Below are 6,851 nucleotides of genomic sequence, written 5' to 3'. Positions count from 1 at the left end.
ATGAAAATATAGTACAAAAAAATCAACAAAAATGACCCGAACATATGCTCTTAAAAGTCTATGTTACGTCATTCGAGTGAACGTTCTTCCTCATTTTGATAGTCATTTAATCAATACGGACATGAACCAGTATCATCATCGCCCATTACCATGATGACTGAACAAGCTATCAACGCCCCTTATTAGTTTTAACAGTATTAAGTCTAGCTATTTTTTGTTTTTGCAAAACTCTCCTTCGATTAGAGAAACCTCTGAGGGTGAACCCACGGTAGGAAAGGGGAAAGCTAATCCCTTGGTCCACCGCCCAGAGATTTTTTCATACATGCATTATTCACACAGAAGGTTATACAACGGCAATTTCCATGAAGGATACACGGCCACAATATCCAACATGGAAATCTAGAGATTCGAACCTCAGAAGTTCTCTCCTCCCAGTTGTATAACCAACACCTAAACTGCTCGGCCAAAGCAGCTAGGTGCTGGGACAGGCGAAGAGCTGGTACTTACGTACAACCGGCGTCACTTCATAGTAGCGTTACAAGAAGGTAGGCTATGTATTTCTCCGCATAGCAGTCAGTTCCAAAGTGTGATACATTTTGTAAGTCTTGGGAAAATAGTTGTTCCCTTATTAATCCTTTAACGAGAAGGCTAATACAGCAGAACTATATACATATATTATTTTAGTGGTTACGAAATCTTTATACATTCCAAAAAAATTGAACCATGTAATGAAATATATGTATGCACATTAATGCTTATGAACTTTTTATTTATTACTATCCAATCTGTTTACCCTCCAGGGTTCGTTTACCCGCATACTCAGCGAGGGATTCCACCTCTGCCACCTCAAGGGCAGTGTTCTGGAACATGCATGGTGGTGGTGATTATTGTTTGAAGAGGAAGTAGTAGCACTAATCAGAGTGGGGGGGTAAGATGGAAGCGATGCGGCACTACGCCTTCTAAACTACTTAAAGTTCGCTATCTGAAGTACAGCCTACCAAGTGTGAAAAAGAAGAAAAAAATATAGACGATGTTATTCGTACTCTTGCAAAATAAAAAATAAAATAAAAAAGAACTAACCTCTTAAAAGCGACAATTACGTCTCAGACCGTGGTTAGCAGGTTCAAGTCTCGTTGGTCGAAAAATGTTTCACCATCAGAATGTTGGCCAGCAGGAGAGGTGGTGGTATACAATTTCGGATCACTAGATTGTGTGCCAAGAGCCTGGATTCAATTCCAAATCTCTCTGCAGTGTTCATATGGTGCTGCTGATGGCGATATTAAGCCTTGAGCAGACCCCTTGGTGCTATTCGACAGAAGTAGGCTATGTGTCAGCACCTTTTCTATTATCATCTATCCTGCCATTCATTTCGTCTCATTAACTCTGCTGATGAAGTTGACATCAAGAGGGTCATCCGGTCATAAAACTTTGCTATGAAGATTCATCTCACTTCATACCCGACCCCATAGAGAAACGGGACAAGGGTTGACATAGATTGTATGGCTTTTAGTGCCGGGAGTGTCTTGGCCTGGTGCAGGTCTTTCTATTTGACGTCCATGGGCGACCTTCGCACCCGGATCTGGGATGATGACAGTGAGATAGGGAGCGGGTGAAACCCAATATCGGCACTTGGCCTATTCCTATCAAATAACACCAAGGCGTCTGCTCAAAGATTTACATCTCCATCTGACATACGGATCACCATCAACAGCGTCATATGTCCTCATTCCATATGACTTTTGCAGGGCAGAAAAATGTCCACTCGACACCCCATGTCTTTTTTTTTTTTTTAAGTCGCATCCACACACAAAGGGTCTTACCGTGACGATAGGATAGGAAAGGAAGTGGCTGTGGCCTTAATTAAGGTACAGCCTCAGCATTTGCCTGGTGTGAAAATGGGAAGTCATGGAAAACCATCTTCAGAGCTGCCGACAGTGGGGTTCAAAGCCACTATCTCCCGAATGCAAGCTGCCAACTATGTGACCCAAACCAAATGTGTGGTTAACTTACTTGTGTATTGATTGGGTGGACCAAAACCAAATATTGTTTCTTAGTTTTTTCTACTTAAGCAGTAGTTCTGAGCTTTCAGTGGCAAGATGGTGTGAAATGACGTTTAATAGACAGATAAATTTGAGTGATGTGTTTAAACATCGGGTTTACCCTCCAAGGTTGGTTTTTCCCTCGGACTCAGCGAGGGATCCCACCTCTACCGCCTCAAGGGCAGTGTCCTGGAGCGCGAAACTTTGGGTCGGAGGACCAGTACCTCGCCCAGGCGGCCTCACCTGCTTTGCTGAACAGGGGCCTTGTGGAAGGAAGGGAAGATTGGAAGGGATAGGCAAGGAAGAGGGAAGTGAGCGGTCGTGGCCTTAAGTTAGGTACCATCCCAGAATTTGCTTGGAGGATGGCTGTGGTGGAAATTGAACCCCCTCCCTCTACTCATCTGACATCCCGAGGCTGAGTGGACCTCGTTCCAGCCCTCGTACCACTTTCTAAATTTTGTGGCACAGCTGGGGGTGGAAGCTAATCATGCTAACCACTACACCACAGAGGCGGACTTATTTATTTTTATTTTATGATAACATTTCCATATGATCAAAGATTATCGTTCCCAAATCAACAATCAATATTTCCAGTTATCATCTTTGATTTCTCTCTTTTTCATGATGATGATGATGATGATTGTTGTTTAAAGGGGCCTAACATCTAGGTCAGTGGCCCCTAATGGTACAAAATGAGACAAAATGTAATGACAAATTAAAAGTCCAAAATCCTCCAATGATCAGAATTCAAAACGTGAGGACTAAGAATGAATGGATGGATATGAACTTAAAACAATCAGTGGTTCCGACCCGCAATGCCTCACATTCACAGAAACTGACGTAAAACAACAGTTTTAATGACCAATGGACTTCTATAGCACAATACTGAATTGATGATACTTTTAGTCTAAAGGGTTCCAAAATCCAAGTCATCGAACCCTCATAATGGTACTTATTGCTAGGAAAGTAGAACCATGGTATTTGTCATGTTGCGGTACTAATCAAAAGTGGCATAGACTCGTGGTATTCCACACATTATGGTACTACTCACAGGTAATGAAATTCGCACATGTAACACAGACCTATGGTGTTTCGCACGTTGTGGCACCATTTACAGGCAGCGCAAACCTATGGTGTTCATCACATAAGTGTACTAACCACAGGGACTCGTACTGTGTTGTTCCTCATCTAGTGGGTACTAATCATAGGTAAGCCAGAACAATGGTGTCCCTCATACATTGATACTAATCACAGGAACTGTACAAACCGACAGCGCACTCTAACATAGTGGTACTACGCGCAGTTAAAAGCGACTCATGGTGTTCCCTGCGTGGTGGTACTAATTACAAGTAGTCTCATGGTTCTAATTCAATCATCCCTTGGTCACCCCTTACAACACGCACCATGGGTGTATTCTTTGTCTGCATCCCCCACCCACAGGCGGTTCTCTTTTTCATGTCGGGAAACTTGAAGCTAAAAGGAGAACAATAAAACTTTGATCTCCACCTATTCAAAGTTTTATTGTTCTCCTTTTGACAGACTTTCAATACGGAAAAAAATGAGGATAGGTCTCTTGCAAACTTGAAGCTTCCAAAGCAAAGCAAATTGTAAATACATGAAAGTTGTAATTAAATATTTTTTCGTACCCTGTACAATGTCAAATTCTGGTTAATTTTCAACTTGTTTTGCAAATAGAGTTTCAATATGTAAACATTTCGGGAAGCTCTCATTGTTTTACAAGGTACCGAATGCGCCACTCAGTAAGTGGCGATAGTGGGGATAAGGCGCTGGTAGCTGGAGCAGACACTGAGTTTTAGCCAATGTTTCTTGGGGAATACAAAGCAAGTGGTAAGTATTAATTGGCCTAGTGCTATGACATTTATTTCAAATTATTTTATGTAACTTACAGACAGCCTCCTAGAGGTAAAACAAGTTGATAATGCCACGATGGGACTATTTTGGCTATCATTTCCAAAATCTCCCATATTTTTAGTTTAGATTGACCCGCTTGCTGCTCGCATTCGTCAGTCTAGCAGTCTCTTAAGCAGGGGCAATAAACAATGAACTAAATAAACATTCACAGATATATTGTAGAGCCAACAGATCTGTTGAATATATTTTGTAAGAAACCTGGGATGTTGGATTTTAGATTGTAAACTGAACATAACATTCACTGTAAAACTGTCAACCTTGATCGTATTCTATATTTTAATGTAAGATTTCGTAGTGTACTGCAGTCTGAATGTCAACATAATCCACTTGTTTCATTGTCTTGCATGCACGTAGCACACAAGCACCTTCATTGTATTGTATCATCATTTTATAAGTATACATCTCCCATCAGCCAATCCTGGCTACACTACCGCTCTTTAGTGTCTGTTTCTTAGTGTGTAGTCAAATACTACATGATTTTTAATTGTATAATCACGCCTTACTTCTATTTATTTGTAATACATATGTAATGTTGCTCGTTTGGTGTAAGTTTTATTATATAGTGTTTAATCAAAATCTCAAAAGAACTATTATTACCGCACTTAAGTTGGTAAATTGTCAACCTTCACCTCTCTGTCAAAATTTGCTCAGAGAGCATCACGGAACTTAGTGTTTTGTACCTTTGTATTTTCTTCATTTTGCTGTATATATATCCTGCCCTTCCCACCTTGGCCACTATTTCCTACAAATCCGGGTACTTTTTGTTGTCTGTAAATTTTCTCCCACTACTTCTAATTCCCAATCACCGCTACTGCTTATAGGAAGAAGAGTTTGGAACTGGAACAGTTTACCAAGGGGAGATGTTCAATACATTTCCAAATTCTTTGAAGCTTTTAAGTGAAGACTAGGTAAACACTTATAGGGGTTTTGTCACCTGGGCAACAACCTTAAATGCAGATCAGTGATGATCTCCCAGTTGCTACAGTATCCCCTGCCTCTCGTAAAAGGTGACTGAAAGGGGTGAACCCGAGGAGTCAATTTTCGGCTGGTGACCATGGTTGCTGCTGTGGGCAGGGCGGTAGAATACATCCACCTTATTCCCTCCCTATTATAAGTAGTGAGTGGAAGAATCAACGTATCACCAGGGGATTTCAACTTGTAAGCATGGGCTGGCGACCATGGGGCCTCTAACTGCAGTTGGCGTTGCTTCCACTTACTTGGGCCAGTCTCATTACATCTTTCGTATCTGACATCCCTTGGTCAACTCTTGTTCCTTTCCCACCCAGATCCACCTGTGGGTGGGGATGGTAGATTTAACATCCACAGTATCCCCTGCCTGTCATAAAAGATGACTAAAAGGGGCCCCAGAGGCTCTTAACTAGGGAGCGTGGGTTGGCGACCACAGGACCCTTAGCTAAGTCCCAGCAAGGCCATCCAACTCAGTAAGGTCCAGGGTGAGGGACCAGACTAAACAGCAGACAACACCTATATTAAATTCTTTGCTAGGATTGTGGTAAAGTCCTCAATGGCAGAGAAGGACATCTTCAGAATGATGTAGTTGACGGAATAGGCACCTCACTCTCTTGGAGCTTTCAGCAAACACAGTATTGCAGACAGTCTTAAGACTTAAGGGAAAAAATCCCTAACAAAAATTGAGCTTGCATGGAGGCTTAAGTGGCAACACGGTCACTGGTACTCAAGGTAACTAGAATATAAGGTAGGCTACTCCGGCGGTTGAAGCTTCCATTGGCTGGAGCGCTCTGATGGCACGCGGTATGAACGATAGCGAGTAAGGAACACAGTCGCAGTACAGCAAGCCTGTGAATTCTCGTGCCTGTGAAACATCTTCTCAATCTTTCATCAAATATATATATATATTTTTTTTTTGCTAGGGGCTTAACGTCGCACCGACTCAGATAGGTCTTATGGCGACGATGGGATAGGAAAGGCCTAGGAGTTGGAAGGAAGCGGCCATGGCCTTAATTAAGGTACAGCCCCAGCATTTGCCTGGTGTGAAAATGGGAAACCATCTTCCGGGCTGCCGATAGTGGGATTTGAACCTACTATCTCCCGGATGCAAGCTCACAGCCGTGCGCCTCTACGCGCACGGCCAACTTGCCCGGTTTTCATCAAATAATAGTCTGGTTTAGTCCGATTCGATAAATAACGGCACTTCCAATAGATTTAAAAACGTGAAAATGCATTGAATTTCGTCACATGCTGAGCAGGTAGAACATCAACTATCAAATACATGACATATAATATGATAACAAATAAAATATTTCATGCAACTCAAAATAATTTATTTCCTGATGAAGTAAATATTTAGATTAAATGGCATAGGAAAATTTGCATCATATCGACATCTTTATGGAATTGTATTAAATTATTAAAACGTATGTGTCAGGAGACTTAATTACTTGATGAACCAGCCCAAAGCTTAGCCTTCTTATTGGCATATTTTCTCAGTGCTAGTTGCTTACTCTTTGCATTAAAATGCCATATCCTAATAAATGTCCTGGTGCTTACGTAGAGACAAATTATTTTGTCATGAATACTGGAAATTTTGACTTAATAATAGAAGTAAGAGTTTTCACTTTTTTGCATCTGGATACAGTCTTACCGTGAAACACACCAAATGAAATTTCGAACTGGGCTATATTTTTTAACCACTCATGACTGGGATGTGTGAGGCCCCCTTTTGAAATAACTGAGATCCAGTAACAGGTCTCTTCTCGCACGACATTTTTGTCTCTTTCTTCGTATTTACTGTATATTGGATCACAGATACTGTATTATTACACGAGCTTCGAAATATATTCAGAAATATAAGTTATTAGCACATAATAATGTTAATGTTATTGGATTTTACGTCCCACT

The sequence above is a fragment of the Anabrus simplex genome, chromosome 1, assembly GCF_040414725.1.
Source record: "Anabrus simplex isolate iqAnaSimp1 chromosome 1, ASM4041472v1, whole genome shotgun sequence".
Taxonomy (NCBI): domain Eukaryota; kingdom Metazoa; phylum Arthropoda; class Insecta; order Orthoptera; family Tettigoniidae; genus Anabrus; species Anabrus simplex.
This window is presented reverse-complemented; position numbering follows the sequence as displayed.